We start from the raw sequence: 21,407 nt of genomic DNA on the forward strand, positions 1-21,407 counted from the left end.
AAATTAGCATTTTTTCTTCTCCTTGTCCTACATTATGTTAATCTGTGTTTGTTTTTTTCCGTTATGCAAGTGGGTTTTTCCTTTTACAAATCGGACATTTTTGGAGCCCTACTAAAAGACCCCTTCCTTATATCATTAGTTGCCAAAGCCATATGAAATATTCCCATGGCAGCCAAATTCAAGGCATTGATGTTCTGAAACTTACAAAAAGGAAATCAGGAGCATCCACAAGAAACCGAGATGAATTGAATTTTTGATTGACAGTTTTGTTTTATTTTAATTTAATGCTCTGCATGCATATTTCTCACCATGTATAGTTTGTGCTTGCAAATACACCCTTGTTAGAAAAAAAATGAGGACCAGGAAAATGTCCTCACTTCACAAAAGAAAGACATCCCCTTTTGTTGATGTAGCATGATCGAGAACACCCACATAAAACACATGAACACATAAAAACATCCTCTTGCTGGTTCTCTTTCTGTCATTAACATTTGCTCATTATCCCTATCTGTATCATCAGAGTTCAACGATGATTTACTACAAGGTAGATCATACCGACAACCATAGGCATGAAGATAATGGAAATGGAGGGTACTCATCATCAGCCATGAAACAGACTGTGATTACAGCCATTATCAGGCATGATGACTCAGAATAATTAATAATTTAACTAATCAAGCGGATCAGTCAAAGGAAATTTTGATTGTTATGAAATATAATTTTTGTTTCTTCTGCAAGTACAGTCAACTTTTTACTTGTTTTTTTTTTTTACTTTTGAATAGATTAGAAATAGGGTTTTAATTTGCATGTTTTTGTTTCTCCAACTTAAAATTATTTTTTTTATGTACCCACCTCTGAACAGAAATGTGTGTGTATGCGTCATGGTCCTCCACTGACAGAAAGCAAGGCAACCAGGGCCAAATGAGATGCTTCCTCATTAGCCTCATTATGCTGAACCCTTGTTTTGTTAATTGACATAAAAACAAACACTTGCTGATGAAAAAGAAGTGCGTAGTAAACTGTTGTCCTTGCTCCCTGTGCTGTGTGGCTGTTTACGTGTGCATGTATTGAATGATGCTTGATCACTCTTACAAAGCATGCCTCAGTTATGTAAGAATTTTCAGTTTCTTTTTTATTATTTTATAACCACAAGAATGAGAAACTGAGATTGATTTTTAATGCTTCCATTTGTAACTACTGCACATTCAGTTGATAATCATAAAATGATGCTTTCCAAATGATACTTTGCTGAAATATGTCTGGGATGACGTATGTCCAGAGGAGTTAAAGGGGAAATAGAACAATTTTACAGGCAGAAAAATATAATAATACAAAAAAAAAAAGAAGATGCATATTTCAGACACTATCAAAAATATAGTCTACACATCACAGGTAAGTGCATCAAATTGTGTCTTCTTCTTGTTCTATCCCCTCGGGGGACCCATGTTCCGATCTGACTGTAAGAAAGACAAGCATGTCTACTGGTAACCAAGGAGACCCCATAACATGCAGTAGACAGATTATTTTCCCCAGACAATTTCACACAAAAAGTAAAATGCTTTTATACATCAGTCTGACAAAAACAGACATTACATAACTGTTATAAACAGGTAGGTATGTAATGTCCAACTCATAGGAAGATACCCTCAAAGGAGCTGTTATTAATCTTATCATGTGTTTATCAATAGGCACCATATATTTTGTATGTGTTACATATTCAACACATACATTCATACTCAATAAATTAAAATAGTGTTGAAAAGCTCATTTATTTTAATAGTTAAATTGACCAAATTAAATGTGATCCATAATTAATTAATGATTAATTAGCCCATAATTAATCTACATAATAACACACTATATAGATTAATTACAGTGAAATGAAAGTGTTTTCAAGACTTTATTCCTATCATAATGATTTTCCCCTACAGCTAATAAAACATAACATTAAGATTAGGATAATGCACTAGATCAATGAAAAAAATCCTTTTATAGGCTAGAAATATAGGCTTCATATATCTGCTTAAAAGTTGGTATTTTGAAAAGGTACTTAATTTATTAAATATGACTATACAACCCAGGACTTCCCTCAGTGTGTAATAAGCTTGCCAAGCCACCGGTTTTGCTTGGCCTTCTGCTAGAGAAAGTGTTAGAGAGCATTGGTCAAAACTGCAATAGTGACATTATGGTCAGTATATGATCCCTTAAGGAATCCTAGATCAGGTATCGCTTCTTAACCAGAACTCCATTACTACACTCTAACAAATGTATCAAATATAAACTACTTTAACTTGGTCCATAACATATAATCCCCAAGTTTGGGACTGTATATGATTTTTTATTTTGTTTTTCTTCTAATTACATTGTAATAAGTAGTTCTAGTTATGTGACGTGCCAAAATGGTCACAAAGATCTGAAGATATGATGTGACACCATGCAGAATAATATTTTGCAGCACAAAGTGTGTCATTGTAGAGTATTGTGAAAAGAAAAAAGCATGCACCGGTAACAGAAAATGTTGTAGTCATCTTGGGTCTGATTGTTTCTGACCCTTTGCTGTCCCATTAGCTGCCTTCACAAAAACCTCCCTACATCTTTGCTAGTCTAATATCCAAACTTATTTCCTACCAGGCTGGACCAGCAGTATGAATAACTGCATATTGTCTCAGTTTCAAGCTAACACGAAACTAAATCAAACCTCTGAAAAAAATCTTCTGGCAATCTCATCAGCAAGACAAACACACAAGGAGGCACAAAGGCACAAGCTGGAATGGATGACCTCACTACGACTCCTAGCAGCAGTGTTTGATTTGTTGCGATGGTGACAAATACCCAGTAAAAGAGCCCGGAAAAGAAATTAAATTTTTGTGGAAAATGTTTAATCTCTTTCCCACATGGTGCCAAATGGCTCTGGGCAGAGAGGCAAACACATACATGCATTCGTACGTAGGGCCAATGTTCAGAAATTAGTGTGAAGACAAATAACATCTGCAAAGCAACCAGAGAACGCACTGGGAAAGATGTAATACTCCCAGCTGGGTTTACCTGGGTAGAAAGGGTAACTTCATGTAACTGGATAAAGAAGATGTGATTGCAGAGAGTGTTGTTACCCCAGCTCAACTTTGAATGACATTTCCTAAGCCTCGCCAGAAAACTCAAACAAAGCAACGCCTGAGGTATGTCAGTCAGCACATGCACAAACAGAGACAGACATGCAAACATGGGGACCACATAAAAATACAATAGGATTGTTCATAGGAGAGAATGTTTAAAGAAAACTTTTTATCTGAAATCTTTATGCTGCTCAACCAAAGCTAAAATAATTCCCAGGAACAGTAATATAATTTGCTAGTTTGGAATACAAGGAGATATTACAGAGCAATTCTTCATCGAGTCATCTGTAGAGTAAAATACTTTTTTTATTTAGCTTTTCCATATTTACATATAATTACATATCTTGCAACCACGCAACAAAATATGTCAGATTCTCCAAAACCAGCACTACTTTCAACTTGCTTTTAAAATGCATAAACAAGTTGACAATACAGCATGTGAAATCACATTTTTATTGTTTTATTTTATTTACAACATGCAGAAATCAGAAAAAAGTCATTCCTCTAAATGTGATTCATCTTCATTTCACTACCCTACCCTCCAGAACTCCATACAAAGCCATCACCAAGGGATAAACATCATCAACCCTTTCCAAGTATGTAGTTAACTGGTTGTAATCACTATAGAGAAATAAACACGGGTGTTATTTTCTACTATGATGATGTAAGTTTAGGAATTTCTTTGCATCTTTTACTTTAGTCATTTCCCTTTCACTGAATATTTTAAAAGGGTGACTCATTCCACTATGTTTTTAAAAATTTTGAAAGGTGCATTTGGATAATCCTCACCTCATTTGAAAGACAACTTTTCACCTGCTGCTATTAAATGATTAAAAACAACTTTCAATCTTACAGTGATGTATGATTGGATTGAGTTTAATATGAATTGGATGGATTCTCTATAACTTTAAATTTATTGGACCAATTTGTCTCTTAAAGGCCCTTAAGATCTGTTGTAACTTGTCGACAAATAAATAAATTTAGCTGCACTGAGATGACTGACTTTAAAATCCCTTTCTGAATGAAATACCTTGCTGATACAGTGAATTTGAGCCAAGTGTATAAACCATAACATATACTGTTATACTCATAGATATGCATATGTAAAAAGATAAATACACATGCAAATGACACATCATGCAGAGATATTTAAAAGAGCAAACTATTATAGCAGCTTTGCTAATGCTGCCAAGATTCACTTGCATCCCTGGGGAGATGTAAAGCTGTAAACAATCCCAGCAGATCCTTTTATATTGACTGTTAAAGCTCTACACCTGTAAGTGTAGCTGCTTATATGGCTGTCAAGTACTCACAGTATGTGATTTTATGCACAATTTTTCATCCCCTCTGTGGTAATGTAAACACAACTGTGACTTTTTCTGCGCTTGCCTGATCATTTATTTCCTGTGGTTGTCTGTGGATAAGCTCCTGCCGGAATTTTGTTTCTGGTGAATAAGCTTGTTAAAAGCCAATGGTCCTAACACTTCAGCTCATCAAAGAGTAGCAATTATGATTCACAATACAATGCCTCTTCTCGTGTACATTGACAAGTAGTTCCGTGTCATATTTTCTCCAGCAAAGATCTTCAGACTATAGAGCTGCACTGATTAGCCTAACAGGGCCCTGATTACCCTGACGAAGCTTAAATAATCAAATGGCGACGTTATCAAAAACTGATTTCCTGTGATCCTTAAGACAATTAAGGATGCAAGAAAGATGCTCTGATAGCTTAATTTCCGCACAAGTGATGGACATTTCCATATATACAGAGATTGAAAAAACATAATGCTTTGCAATGGAAGATCAAAACTAAGGCATCATTTCTCAAGGTCTGTCATCCTCTCTTTCAGAAGGAAGAGATGAGACTAAGAGGAAGACTGCGTCTCAGTCCTTGCTGCAGCGCTTTTACTAGGTTGCTATGGTAACTTCAGTTTCCTGCCAAAAACACTTCCAGTACGCTGAACCTGCCATTCCTCTCCTCTCCATTTACTCTGATGTCCTGCCTTGTCTGTAACTTTTGCTTTAACCTACTGTTTTTACTTCTTAGTGGGTCACCTGGCTGTCAGAAACTGAGAAAAGCATCATTTATTTATATTAAAGTCCTGGTGACATCCAAAGGGGTGAAGTAGTAATAATTCACTCATGCGTACCTTTCTCAGAAAGTAACATATTTAGTTGCAGATGAAAATATGTTAATTTACATGGTACAAAAACACACAAACACTTTAATCAAATTATTTCAAGACAGCCAGCATAATGACTGAGAATTTGTTTTGTTTTATTATTTTATTAAAATTTTACATCTATCTACTTATTATAAGTGGATCTTAATGACTGGGATAAAATTCTTTGATTGCTCACACTTTAACTTCTAACATGTTAACTTTAACTTGACTTTCGGTTGGTGCCTCAATATTTTTGCAAAATGTTCTTTCCTCAACAACTTCATGAAGATTTTGTTTTTCCAGCTTGGGAATGGCCTGTGCTTAAAACTTCACCTCATTCTCTGATGCTCCTGATAAATGTCCAGAGAGGAATCAGCTGACTTCCTTCTTCTTAATCTGAAAATAACATGATGTTCTTGAAACTTTAGCAATATCTTGACATAAGACAAAAGAATGTGTCTGAAAGTACAAAGGTGTCTGGAAATCACAGCCAAAGATTACCCAAACTTATGGAGGTCCAATATTCCCTTCATGATATTCTATGTTATTTCTTTACATCGTTCAATCACGTCAAACAAGTAAGCAGTGCTTTTGAGGACTTACCCTAAAATGCATTTACAAGTGTGCCTTTCTGTATTTGTGCTGTGAATGAATCTTTCAGAAGATCACAAAGTCATGATGTCATCGTCTTGGCTTTCCTAAACAGTTTAAAGCATTCAAAAAATACTGCTTTTGAAGAAAAAAGTTAAGAAAGAAAGAAAGAAAGAAAGAAAGAAAGAAAGAAAGAAAGAAAGAAAGAAAGAAAGAAAGAAAGAAAAATGTAATCTTTCTTGCATTTAGCAGGCAGAGAAAATGGTATTCTTTACTGACCAAAAATAGGAAATAAAAAATAAGTTTTGTCTGATTTAATATCAGACAGTGAATAAAGCCATGTATAAAGTCTGTGTAAATATATTATTTCAACTCTGAATGTTTACAACATTTTGGGTACGAAAAATGTTTTATCCTGTTCCTAAATTCCTCACAAAATATGGATTTTAAAAGGCCATCAATGAAAAAAATGCAGCAGTAATTGTTTCCTGATTGAATGAATATTATTTTTTATATCATTCTCAACAACCTATATTGCAGATGATCATAAAGACTGTTAGTGAGAATCACTAATCACTAATTACGGAGAATCACAGCATGATATTTTTTCTTCCATTAGCTCAAGCAACCAGAAAATGCACAGGCAATGTGTGTATGTTCTTTCGGGAGTTTAATTACCTGTGTTAATAGACATAATTATGTCAGATGTTTGGGGAGTAGAGCGCCAGTCAAAATGTGATTGTTAAGAAGATTCCCCTCACTGGTTTTCCAGGGTGAAAGCTTCTTGAAGGTTTCAGCACCAACAGGGAAATTAAAGTCTCTGTCCAAAAGCCTCAGCCTCAAACCAAGTGACTTCAAAATCGCTGTTTGAGGGCAAGGTGCAATTACTTTCTACTACAGCAATAATCAGGTCATTGGAACTACGGGTGGGAAGAATATTTTTTATATGTGGCTGAAACTCTAAAAGCAAAATACTAAAAACTATGTCTAATATCTGTTATGAAATAATCAATTAACAGTTTGGAATGCAACTAAACTTAGTAAATAGTGTTTAAGTTTTCAATTTCTTTTTTTTGTGCACAATAATCTGCACACAGTTTTAATATGGGAGCATGAATCCTGACCAGAAATTAAATGGAATGTTTAATTTTTAGGTTCAAAGCAACAAGTTTCTCTATCCTGCTCAAAAATACATCAGCAAGTATAATCAGTGTGATATGAGCAGAAAAGGTCTTACAGCAGAAAGTTTAGTGGTCACTCTGCTGTGACCTCGATGTCCACTGCTGTCACTTCGCAACAAATGCTGCCCAGGACATTCAGAGGGCAGAATCAGAGTGAGCCACATATTAAAAAGACATAGAAAGTGCTGACCTGCCTACCCACCGAAACTTTTTCCAGGAACATCTGCTCTGGAAGCAAAAGGTACACTGACGTCAGTAGGAAGACAGACTGGGCAAAAGCACGAAGTGTCTTATTTATATACACTCACTTTCAACAGATACCATAACTGCAGGTGTTGCATAAACATGTACAAACAGTCTGGCTTGAATCTTGATGTACACCCTTTAGCTCATGGGAAAATCTTCTGCTAATGAGGTCCAAAAAAAGACACCTTGGTAACTTCCTAGTCTTCTATTGTGTTTAGCAGAACAACTTCTTAAGGGTGAGCCCACTCTCCCTTCCCCCACCCGTCCTTTCTAATGACTTTATTATCTCCACTTCTGTGGCTTACACAGACACAAAGAATCCTTCCAAAGTGTACTGAACTAATCACTCCTGCAATCAGCCTTTCTAGTTTGTCTGTGCTAAGGGATGGAAAGAGTGATCTAATGGCTCTGAGGGGATTTTCTGGACCTCTGCCTTGCAATAAGGGTGGAGGCTGTGAAATCTCTGTCTACTTGTGTGTGTCTGGTGGCCACTTCTGGCAAAACCGAGACAGTTAATGAGGACACAACTTAGGCCCAGATCTGATAAAGAGAAACACATCTGAGAGATGGGACAGAGACATTTTAATCAGGATTGTGATTTGCTTTTGGTGAACACAAATGGATCAAGCTGCACAATGGCTAATGGACAGTGGACTTTGAGGAATCTCCATGACATAAAATGCACATTTGCGGCAACATTTTTGAAGACAATTAGGAATATTGCTTAACCAATTCCACAAAATATGCTGATAGCATCACTCACTGAGTTCATGATTAGCTCAGGGGAAACTGTTAATGAGGACAGGGCATTTGTATTAATTAGTATTAATTAGATATGAATAATAAAAGCTTAATGGTTCCTTTTAGTCACCACCACTTTACATTCAAAATAATTATGCATGAGAATAGTAGTGCTTTTAAAACTGAAACTCAATCAAGGATTCATTGAAACATTGTAACTTTGAAGGTGTGCAAATATTGAGAAGAAAGTTTTAGAACACAAAAGAAAGATCAGCAATTACTAGGACCACCTCTAGAAATATTTGACTGGTGCTGAAGGCTTTACAGATTTCCAGAATTTAGAGAGTTGACACTTTGTGTTCCTTTGTGATATTATTGAGTTACTGTGGTCTTGCCTCAGGTAATGGCTGCAATAAAAGTAGTGTTCTTGCCTATGGGGTAGCATTTGGGTTGAGTCTCTCCCATACTTCGGTGTACTGTGTGTTCTGAGGGTCGTGAACTCCATGCACAAATTACGTAATTTCTCACAATCTGAATGGATACTAGCAAACTTGATGAGGTGGTTGGGTACCTAGTCCCATTTCTTCTTCACCAGTGCAGCCGCTACACACCTCACGCAACAAAAATGGAAGTCTGGTTGCCGAACTAAATGCAGACAGCATCAAGTCCGCTTTGAATATACGTGGACTTCTGCGGAGTAAAGTACACTTGAGTAGAAACTTTAAGTGAGTATAAACAAATACCATAATTCAAAACTATTTGAAGCAGCCCATTTTAACAGGATGATTATTTAACATCCTGTCAGTGTACACTACAGGAATCACAGTCATTGATACAGTAATTCACAAATTACTGTATCAATGATTGTGATTCACAGTAATTAGAGTAATCACAGTTATTACTGTGGTTACTGTATCAATAACAGTAATTGATACAGTAATTCCTGTATCAATTACTGTCACAGTGATACAGTAGTATCACTATTACTACTGTACTGCTATGCAGTATTATAACAACAAAAATCACAATATTGTTTATATGACAGAAATGTATTATGATTAAAGTCATTCATATAAAACATAAAAGCAGCAGGAGGAAGATTAATTTTGGTCACAATTTCACACCTTGTGTTTATATACAAGTCCCCATCCAAATAACTAGAGGGCAAGAAGAGAGGTAATGAGTGTCTGTTTTCTTTGTGTTTTGCCCAACAGCTGAGTCGTGATCAGAGTGAGTGTGCTACTGAGGCACAGAGCAGAGAAAAGGAATTGCACTGACGAGACACATTTTTCAAACTCTACGCACAGACCAAGACTTCAAACACAAAACCTCAGAACTCGGCTTCAGCACTGTTAATTAAGAAAGGTCGTTTTACATGAATGAAGCCGAATGATTCAATTAGAAGGGGACTACTTTCATCAAAATTCCTTCTACCTTTTGTTTCTTTTCCCTCCATTTGTAACAGTTAAGCATTAATAATGTTGACATAGTGCATGTAACAGCTATACTGTTTTGAATGTGCTGCTGTTGTTCTCTGCAATTGCCTGCGTTGCTTTCATTTGAGCACACATTTGTACACAGCTGCTGCAGATCTGTCTTTCTGTTATTCTGTGCATTTCTGTAGGTAGCTGCTGCTTATTCAATCCATTTAACAGATCTGATGAATGTGTCTGTACTGCAAACTGACTTTCCCATTTCTATGGGTAAAGCCCGAGGAGCAGAAGCTGGGGAATTAAGATAGACCATGTGTAACATCTGTGCTGCATGTAAGATGGAGCCCCTCAATCAAAGTCTGTTTCCTACTTTATATCTGTACCCAGCCACATGGAAGAAGTGAGTACTTTCTGCATATAAACAACAGGTTAGAAATGCTTCGGAACCCTCCATCAGCACCAGCATAGACTGCAATATCAGCTCTCACTGTTTGCAGAAAAGCCTTTTAATTAAGTTATCCACTATTAACTGCTATAGGTGTACCTACCAAACTCAAGCAGATGGATAAAAAAAATAATCATATAAAAACAACAGGAGTAAAGCAATTAGAGATTTGTGGGCTTACAGTAAAGATTTCCCAAAGTGTGAGTCCTAAAGAACACCGGACCCACAATTCATTAATTAGGTAAAGTTCCTCAAACTATTTCATCACAATAAAATCAAAGAATTAAGCAGCACAAAAACAAAAAAATAAAGTCAACATGCAAACAAATGATGTAATGGTGGAAACAACGTGTTAGTTCAAGCTGCAGGTTTGTCCTGGTGACTGACTGGAAAGATCGATCCTCACACAATGGCCAGTGAGTGGGTGGGACCATCAGCAACTTTTGACCTAATCATCTAACAGTCAAGGAGCTCAAAGGTACAGCTTGTCCAATTAAAGCCATAAAAGTCAGTACCAGTTCATTTAAATGAATTATAAATTTACCAGGATAAAGGTAAATGTATCCTCCCTTCACTGAATTTGGAGGTTTTCCTCCAAATTCAGTGGAGGGAAACCTGAATTTGAGTGATGTTAGTGCGTGCTTGCACGACTGAAGAAAATTCAGATTTGTTAAAACAGATTACAGTAATCGAGGCAAAACTAAATAATGGCATGGAAAATCATCTCCAGTCATTGGAGGTTTTTGCTTGAGTTGCATAATCTGCAAACCCTTTCTTTTCAAAGGTCCTAATGCCAAATGATAGAATAAGGAAACTGAAATTGCTCTGAAGAATCTTTTGAAAGTGGAGAATAATGCACATTTGATCACAAAGCATTTTATATTTTGAACTGGAGATGATCAAAGGTGGTTCTAATTACTCTAAAGAAAAAAAAACTTTAGTAAAGAGCCAAATTATAAGCTATTAATCAGAATTGTGGTATACAGTCTTTTTCCCCAGCAAGCATCACCCACTCTTTTCGTTTTCCATTGAAAATGTGATTGAGCAGCTACTAAAATTCTGAAACCCTCAGATTTCACCATCCTGGATACTATCATAAGAAGGTCTGTCATTGTCTGCAGTTCAGCTTCTGACACCAGCAGGTTGTGAATGTATATATATTTCTCATATAATAAAAGCAGTTCTGAATCATTCAGTATAGCTGGATGTCCTCAGCATAAAATGATGACAGACATTATTATACAAAGTGAGAATTCTTCCCACCGAGAAATATAGAAAGTTAGAACAGAACAAGGTAAAGCTTTGAGAAACCCCACATGACACAGCTGTCATTTCCAAAATGATCTGGTGCACAGAGACACTAAAATCTCTGAATACTTAAAAGAAATTTTGAAAAGAGAACGAGGACTTTTGACTGACTAGTAATGATAATTCTGTGATCAACGTTATCAAAGGCAGAATAGAGGTTCAAAAGAACCAAATATCGGATTTCTACCATTTCTGCAGCTATCAAAATATTATTGAAATATTGGAAGAATTCTCCAAGAGGCACCTTTTAGATATTGGTCTGAAATGATCTGGAAAAGATTTGGGTCCAAATAAGATTTTCTTTCAGTATGGACTGAAAAACTATTGTTTAATTGATGTGGCAACAGAGTCTGTTTAAAGGGAAATATTAATCAGCCCCTTAATGAATATGGAAGTTGGAAGGGAATCCAGGGGGCATGAAGTAGGATTTAAATGACCTATCAGGACTTTGCCTTCCTGGTCAGCAACCTACCTGCAGGACTTTTAGATGGTAACTTTCCTGCTGATAGCTAGATTATAAAATAGTTTAGGTTTCTCATGTCATGATCTTTCTGTAAATGCTCTTTTTCTTGTTTTATTTCTTTATAAAAATGTCCAACAAAATTAGTTGTACCTCACTAATCTTCTCTGTTTTAGAATGCTGGAAAACAGCTATGGCCAGTTACAGCACACAACTTGGTGAAAATGTTGTGTCTCAATTTCAATTCGAAGGGTTAACCTGGAGAACTCTGTGATGAATGACCAGAGAGTTTACTGTTTTACTGTACTGTAAAACTCTGCCGATGTATTCTGGTGAATACACCGGCAGAGTTTTACACTACCACTTCCTCAGGTGAAGAAGCACCAGACACACTTATAGTGCCTTTTAAAGTTTATCGAGCTTCAGCCCATTTTGTGCTTTTTACACAGCATGAAGCTCAAGACCTGCATTAAATAAATTCAAAGCTGTAGCCACACCATTAAATTCACATAAGTTATAGAAGTAAAATATGAACAATTGGATCTTTTTTTCAGAGTAAAAGATCCTAAACCTTTATAAAAGTCTGTGCTGTATTGCTGTGGGCTTCGTGAACTGAAATTGGCATAAGTTCTTCACCATCGATTTGTGGCTGGAAATGCACCAGCAATGTTGTTATTTTTTTATATCTAATTTTAATAAGTCTGTCTTAACACATCTCAGTTTGTTCAGACTTTATATCAAATTATTTTTGCTCATAAGCTTAAAGGGGTAGTGAATGAGCTGAAAAATTAATCACCATCAAGCTACTTTCTGGTCAAATCACTAGAGCACCTTGCAAGAGTATTCATACTGCTTAAACTACTTGAAGTTTTGTCTTGTAACCAGCAACTTATCTAACAACACAACTTTGTGATACACCATCAAAAATTAGAGCATATTTGTGAATTCTCATGCCTTGCCCTTGTTTGACTTGTATTTGACCCGTTTTCAGTTTCCCAGCCTCTGCATTTTGCCAAGCCTTTGGATAAGTAACTTGATTTCTTCCCCTTTGTGACCCTTGCCCGTCTACTGTATTTACCCTCTGGATGCTGGATTCCTTGCTGACTGATTTTCTGAGGTCTGTGTGCTGAATCAAGTCTGCCTAAGGTTCCATTTCCAGGCTACCTACTGTATAGTGACATCGTCAGCCTCTCCTGCTGCTCCTTGGTTTCTCCCTGGAGAGACAGGAGTAATTCCACAGCATCCAGGGTGAAAAGGTACTGTCTGGAAATGGACGGTCACATCCTTTTGGATCCACAGAACAGATGAATTCCTGGAGACGAATTCCACCAGGATACAATCCCTCATACTAATAATCAAAAGGTTAGTGGCTTTCATTTTGAATCCTTTCAGATTTGCTGATTCTTCATGCCCTCTTTTTCTTCTTGCACAGTTTCCGGTGTGCTCCTGAAAAGATTTTTTCTCTAACGCCAGTAAATCATTCTCTGTTTCTGGATGGATTTTTTAGGTGTTTATATGATTCATTAAAGAATTTTGCCATCCAATTGAACAATATCTTGGACATTTAAGTTGTTATACAGATGGATTTATTTTTTGTTATTAAAACCAACAATTAAAGCAATGAATGTGCAGTGTAGTCAGCACCTGAGGCACCAGTGGATATCATGATTGCACAAAGGAGACTGTGGCAGTCTGTATTTCACATAGCTCCACAGACAGAGAGATGAAGGGAAGCTGCATCAGATCACAGAAGACGTCTCAGAGTCTTACACATCAAAAATGGATGTAAACTGTGGTCTTGCAAACTGACCAGCAATTTTGCACCTGATTTTTCTTTTGTGCCTCTCCTTTCAATTTACACTAAGCTCTTATCATTAAAGTTTCTGTAAGTCTTGGATGTTTATTTCCCCGCACAACCTAGCTGTACCACTGTATAATAATGAAGGCTTAATTCATTTAACTGAAAGCATAACCTGTCTACCATGAGAACTGGCTCAACAAAACCAATGTCTAATCATGTAAATCCCTGTGTTGTAGAAGTGTACAAAATCATCTTGAGCGTTATTAACTCTCTTGTCTTATTGATTTATGTGCACAATTATTAGATGGAAGCAGGTCTCTCATCTCCAGGCAGTGGTATTCATCAAACTCCTATGTGAAATATTAAACGAACAGCTCGCTCGCATTCAATCACCACTAAAAACGCTATTACACCATACAAATATAGGAAATGTCCACACTGACTACTCTGGTTTTGGCTGAATAGTAGGAAAAAAGAGGAAATGCTCACAGTATCCAAGAATAAATTACAACCATGCAAATCTGAGTGCATTTGGAAAATTTGGAGTCAGATTCAGACTTTTCGGACTTTTCAACCTGTTATCCCTTTTGCTTCTGCCACTATTATTCAATGGTTCTCTAATCATTGAATAATAGTGAAATGCATATGTTTTGCAACATAATACTATAGTTTGTATTCTCAGACAATCGTTGGTTTCCTAACGGAACAAATAACGGAACAAATTTCACATTCTTTTAGCTTGCAAATTATTCCTCATTTGATCTTGACTCTTTGCCAGTTTCCCAGCAGCATCCCACTGGGTATTTTCAACCAGATCCCAGTATGTGCTAGAATCTCAACCCATTGTCACATTTTGATGCCTCTTATTGCTATTCATAAATATTGAATATTTTCACATCTTGTCACATTACAACCTCATGTAAATGTACTTTAGGTCTTTAGTTGCTAAGCAAATACATTTTTTGGACTTGAAAAGGGAAGGAAGCATGGTTTCTCACACGCTAAATGAGGGCGCTTCAAATTTAGGTCTTGAGGTCTGGCGTCCTGCAACTTTAAGATGTATCCCTATTCCATCACACCCGAATCAAATGGCTGAATCACTTCCTCAGTTCTCCAGATTCCTGCTAATGGCCTCATTATGTGAGTCAGGTGTGTAAAAGCAGAGGCAGATCTAAAAGTTCCATGAGACCTCAAAACCTGAATTTGAAGACCACTGCACTAAAATATTAGAAGCATCATGTGGTATTCTCAACCCTGTACTGTGATGCCTCTAAAATAAAAACCAGTGCAAACTCTGTGTAACATAAAATTCAGTGTATTATGCCAAAAGACTGTTTGATAGAACAAACAGCATTTTGAGACCAAGGAAGGAACACATCAAAAAGGTTAGGGATAGAGTTTGGAGAAGTAAATTGCAGATTCCGAATACAACATATCACACAGTGAGCATGTCAAGGTACTTTCCAATCTGGTCTTTAAAATGGGAAAGAACTGAGAGATGCATAAAAGTTTCATAGCCACATAGACTGTGGATTATGGTGCTCTAAGCAATTTTATTTAAACATGTTGTATGTTGGTTTAGGTGTATACAGTGGACAGTGTATCCACTTAATTCAGTAAAAACTGTCTGAAAACTGAGACTTCATTACACAGAGAATGTTTTGAACAGCTATTTAGTTTTTGAATGTAATAAAAGTTCAGAAAGTTCTGAACTATTACATAAAAGTTCAGAATACACAAATAATTGTGTTTTAGTTGGCTGTAACTTTTCTGTTGTGATGTTTTATTTTTATTTTAACTTTTATATACTTTTTTTTATTCTTTTTCTGTCTTTCCATCAACTTTTTCTGTTGTGTAATCATTTTTGTAGAGCACTTTGGTGCAGCTATAAAATGGTTTTTAAAAGTGCTACATAAATAATTTTGACATTTGTTAATATGAACTGAATATTTTAAGTACGAAATAAGCTTGAAATTTTATTTTTATTATGACAGTACAAGTGCTTGTTTCCATCAGGGAGCATTCACAGATTTATCATATTGGTTCTAGAGAATGAATAGTGCACTACCATCCTTAAATAACTTTTTGGACAAAAAAAAAAATCTCTGTCTCTGAACTCTATTGATATTCATACTTCTATGTGCAACACAGACAACTGAATAAAGTCATACTTAGTCAAACTCTTTGTGGTGGAGTTCAACCAAGTGTTGAAAAAATTCTGTTTCTTAAATTGGAGCTAATGTCTGTCACTAACCCTGATTGCCTTTTGGTTCAGCCAACCAATGAAAATTTGATCATCACTCAACGTGCTTTGAGACTTTCATAGAACTGTGCATTTGCATATCTGCCTCTGGTTGTCTTATCAATAATGCTTTTCTCTGCTAAAGGGTAAGATTGATGCAGATAGATGTGAAAGTCTGAATGTTTTTCAGTAAAAAGTGCAACCTTTAAGTCAAGACTAAAACATACCGTGTCTCTGAATAAATTATACACGCTGCTGCTTCAAAAGAGACTGAAAGCAGAATGTGGGTGAACAAAGTCAAAGTAGTAAAAATTATTACCTTCACATTCAGCATCTGCGGAGACTTACTGAATGTGCCAGTCAAGGATCCTAAGTGCTAATGTTAGCTTTTATCAGATACAGTAGAATTCATCTGGTTTTAAAACGCTGATGTTGAAGCTTTCATTTCCTTAGAGTTTGGATAAACAATTATTTTCTCAGGGACAGTAAACATTACATCCTGAATCCATTCACACTAAACTGAAAAACACATCTCTCTCTTTAAACACCTTAGTAAAAATAATGCACAAGCAACCATGGTAACACTTTCTAAAGAATACTGTTAAGCCATTGCTCAACCATTATTTCTGCTTGACAAAGATGACCCAGATTTGATCATTTGCTTTTGCTACCTGTTATTTCCAAACAGCACTGCTAATAGTTAACTGATTAACATTTTGGCTAAGGACTGCCCACTGCAGTTTGCATTATTTTGTTGATGAGCACGCTTAATATTTTAATCTTTGTAAAACTGAAGGAAGCGGCACTTCTGTGCATTGTTCTTGGTAATGTATCCCCAGCTGTGTCCATCTTAGCTGTGGATCTCTGCAGTCCGTTGGGTTCCGACCCTGAGATTCTAGCCCAGAAAATCTTTGCTGCAAGGCAGCAGTGCTAAGTACTGCATCATTGTTCACCCCACAGTCCACCAGATGAAGCTTTGAATATAGCTATATTATGAAATTGTGCTTTAGACTTCTTCACAAAATAATTTTTTACTTTATTCATGTGTTTATTGGTCTTTAAGATGCTGCTTATGCAGTAGTAATGCCTTTGATCAAAAGGCAGCACAGCTTCTGAGGATAGTTGAAATAATGTATTTTTTTAAGCGCCTAAAGTCTGAAGAGTTCATGATTTTTATGATAGCCTTTTTGCTGAAAGCCTTTTAAACAAATTGCAAATGCAAAGCCTTACTTGTTACTTGTCACTCTGCATGGCAATGCTGTGAGAGGAGTGCTGATTTTTGTGCCTAAACATAAACAAGCAGTTTGTCAGGCTTGGCTGACCACTGCCTTCAGGGTGTTCAGACAAAGAATCAAGACATTGTATTATTCAGATTTAGCTTTAAAATCAACTTATGTTTACGTTTGGCCGATGTCTAACTATTTGTTGCTTTATACTGGTAGAACAGACTAATGTTTGTGTTGAAAAAGGTTTCATACGTATGTACATTTAAACAAAGGTTTACAAAAACTGTTGACATCACATACTGTTAAAAGTCCTTGAAAACACCAGAGTAAAATGCAGAGGTCGTTGGCAATCTGACAGTAAAAATGGAAGAGACAGCAGAGCCAGTGGCAAAGTCAACACAGCCACATCAGGAGGCATGAACCATAAATGGTAAATGGTCTGTACTTGTATAGCATTTTACTAACCCCAAAGCGCCTCATTCAGTCATTCATGCACACATTCACACACTGATGGTGGCAAGCTACTGGATAGTAGCCACAGCTGCCCTAGAGGATACTGACAAAGCCCTGCACCGGCGCCACTATGTCCCCTGACCTCCAACAGCAGGCCTCAGGACCCCCAGGACTCGGACGTACTGGGGATCAAACTGGCACCGATTGTTGGACAAACTCCTACCAGCAACACCACCACCACCACCATACCGTGTGTAAAGACTCAAATAGTGGCTGGAATGTGAACTCCACTAATTAGCTATTCAGTGTTCATGTGACATTGTCAAAATACAATTTCAACCAATAATTCCACTCATTATTTATTTAGAATTATTATCTTTGAAGTAAATATACCATCATATATTTGCTTATTTTGCAGTCCTAGAGGTGAGAAAATGTATTATAATGTAAAAATAAACATGATAAGACATCCATTTCTTTAAATTTTGAAAATTTCAGTTGATTCACTTTCATAAATCATTTGATAATTTAGAGTCATTTTAAATCAATTTATGTTGAAATGTTACATTGTTTGTGAAATTAGGAAAAAGCAAATATTTTGAAAAGATTTTTGCATTATTGTGAAAACATTTAACAGTAATTGAAAATAATTGTAAACACAAAAACTGAAAGTTTTTTGCTTTTAAAACAATGTTTCCCACTTCTGGTAACATGGAAGTAGTAAGAAATATCACAGTTCAAGAAACAATGTATTTTGTCCAAAAGCAGTGAGGTAAAGTAAGGTCAAGAAGGTATTTAAAATCAGATATGCGTCCAAAACTTACCAAAACACAGAATATTTTGAGAGAGACGAGAGTAACAGGTTTGCTACAAGAAAAAAAACTTGGCAAGTAATGAGGGGAACCGGAGGAGTGAAGGAAGTGGACTAACTTTAATTGATGCAGAGATGATTAATGGCATTAGAACCAGATGATGACTAGAATTAACTGAATGCAGTGCAGCTGAAGTGAGGAGCTGAGCCGAAATGACTAATAAACACAGAGATGAGCACAGTAAGGTCTGAACAAAACACAAAAGTATCTTACTAAACCAAATGCTAAGAACTTCATAAAGCCGAATCTAGTCACAAAGGACAGAACAAAAAAGTAAATCATCTAAAAGCTAAAGACTGAAATTTATATGGAACAAAGACAACCTTCCGGCAGCCTTAAAAAAAGATCTAGATAGAAAAACCAAAGAAACAAAGCAAAAAGACCTATGGACCATGTTCATTTCTTGAATTGAATTATTTTATGTTCTAGTTTAATGACACTGCAGCTACTGAGACCTACAATATTATATAACACACAGGCAGAGGTCAGTGACTGACCACTGACCTCTGCCTGAGTGGTTTTATAGTTTTCCACACCAGGCCTGAATGGCATGGAGAAAACAGAAAATTGGCGGCCATGACAGGTGAATCTAACTCTTGGTCTAAAGTGCTCACCTCATCCTAGATTGCAGTTTAAAGAAAAACTGTCAATCATTCCCTGTCCGTTTCTTCATCAGAATGGGGTGAAAAAAAAGACCAACATTTTTCTGTAAACTTCCTTCAAAAAGGAAGAGTCCAAGTCAAATTTCGCAAGTTTTTTTATATATATATATATTTAAGCCCTTCTTGTAGGAAAAATTTATGAATTGATAATTTTTCCAATTACAGAAGTCCACCTGAACCCTCTTCTGGAAATAATGGGTGTCTGATGATACATTATCATTGAATAATATTTCCCATGTCATGATCTTAGCCTCATTTTAATGTTTGATCTTTGTTTCAAAATGAAGAATAAGACTTTGTCAAATGTTACCTGGACTTTGTTACATGGATGTGGAAGAAAGCAAACCACACGTCAAATAAACCTGCATGCACCTCTAAATGTAGCTTTAGGAGAAGATTTCTTGAAACATTCTCTAACTTCAGTCGTTTTTAAATGAACTGTTGCCATTGTATCTGTGTGTCAGTGAACGCACTCAGGAGCCCAGCCGCGTTAATTTTTTTAACCATGGCGGATTCTCAGAGGATGACACTGTAATGTAACCAATTATTCTGCTTCCCACTGCTAATTGTGACATATTAGCTTAGTAAAAGAAGGAAGCTATGCTTCTTTGTTAGCACTACATAACCTGGTTTCCATACCTGTGTTTTCTACATCAGTTCTATACCGTTTGTATGAAAATTTAAGGAATATGTCTGCTGCTCCTTGTTACTGAGATGTTGACACTTTTCTCATTCTTTTTGAAAGTTTATTCATAATACAAAAACTATGCACACAAACTTGTGGACTATGCTTAAAAGATGGGCTATCATATGACACAAGTCATGTCTAGACCATAGTTGGGATTTGTACCAAGTTGGTGCAAAATTGACAGAATTGAAATATATTTAATTTTAAAGATTTACAGGGCTGATTCTTTTTCTCTTATCAGTTTGTAGATGCATAAATATAATATGAAGAAAACATGGGCTTAGTTGAATGAGTGCAACAGTTGTCTCAGACACTGTTGAGCAATGTTTTCCATAAGCAGCTGAATAATAACATTACGTCTCTGACTGCGCTGGTACAGAGTCACTCACCTCAGCATGTTGAAAGTTTGGAGTGACACCAACTAACAGTAACTTACTTTCTGAATAATGTATTTAATGGTTTGACCAATTAGTTGATTCTTATTGTAATAACAGTGAATCTGTACAGTGCACTTTTGCCTCATATTTACAGCAGCACATAAATGAATAAGTCTTAGAACAGGCATGTCTCTAAGCATTGTTAATGTGAATATGAGCTGATTGTCATTAGGCTAATAGTTTATCATAATAGCCTCATGAACAAGTTTGAAGACAACAATAAAGACCCAGATAGGATTTGTTGATAACAAATGTACCTATAAGTTTAAACAAATCATTTAAAATATCTTCTTGGGTTTCTAGTCTTAAAACTGAAGATTCTGATATTTGCATTTCAATATTTGCATATGCTAAGATTCTTATGAAACTCCTGCCACCTGCCAACACCAGGTACTGATAACTGCAGTCAAATATTTTTCCTGAACATGTACAATAGAATCATGTTCTTCTTAAGATATCATGTCAGCTGTGTTCTTATGCAACAAAGAAACATGACAAACCTCTCAAATCAGGCTAAATATCACCCAGTTGGTTTGTTGAGTGAATTAACGAGCTGTCTCCAGGCTTGCTAATAACCACAGAGATGAAAAGTCATTATTGTTTTGACTCTTTTTTTTTCCCCTCCTCAGTATTTTTTATTTTTTTTTTAGATCAACACCACTAGCATTCCTGTGTTTGACAAGGAGTCAAGAGAGCATCTCCCTTCGCTCTGCTGGACTCCTGCATCCTTTATCACTTGTTCTTCCAGGCTCACTGAATTACTGCGTCTTTGGTTGACCTGACTGGCATTCATTCATCTTATCCCCAGAAAATAGGTTTTTAGCTTTATTTTGGTTGTAGACCACCGACTTCAAAGATGGGCCTTTTTTTCCAGGAAAGGATGTAGTTCTTGGAATGTTTCCACACAGCTGTGCAGAAATGCTTTTGATTACCCAGGTGATTACACTGCCAGGGCCCTCAAAGCCTTTTGGTGAGAACAGAGAGATGATTCAGGGCTAAGTGACTCATTTCCTTGTTTGTCATTGAGTGCAAAATTAAAGACCGACGGATGTTTTGGTTGTGCATGTACAATCAAAACACTATCTCACTTAAAATTTGAACTTAGACTTGAAAAATGACATTACATGGTTTATGGTTGTTCAAAAATAAAACATAAACGACACTTAAAAATATGTCTTGGCACAGTGAAAAACATAAAAAATGTGAGAAAAATAAATTCTGTAAAGAAATAAACAATGATTGTTTCACCTTAGAACAGCAGGCCTAAATCAATTAGACCCTGATTTCAGTGTCTTCTGTCTCACACTGAGGGACGTAATTAGCAGACAAATTAGATCCCACAT

At 36.2% G+C, this 21,407-nt stretch overlaps 1 protein-coding gene across 1 annotated transcript in view; it reads right to left on the reverse strand.

Moving 5' to 3' along the window:
• shank3a (SH3 and multiple ankyrin repeat domains 3a) overlaps positions 1 to 18,303 on the reverse strand; it is a 177,513-nt gene extending 159,210 nt beyond the window's left edge. Inside the window, exon 1 of the mRNA XM_044123713.1 lies at positions 18,230 to 18,303. The gene's annotated coding sequence lies outside the window, so the exon portion shown is untranslated. The remainder of the gene's footprint in view (positions 1 to 18,229) is intronic.
• Positions 18,304 to 21,407: the final 3,104 nt, after the last annotated feature.

This window comes from Gambusia affinis, linkage group LG08 (assembly GCF_019740435.1).
Source record: "Gambusia affinis linkage group LG08, SWU_Gaff_1.0, whole genome shotgun sequence".
NCBI classification, from domain to species: domain Eukaryota; kingdom Metazoa; phylum Chordata; class Actinopteri; order Cyprinodontiformes; family Poeciliidae; genus Gambusia; species Gambusia affinis.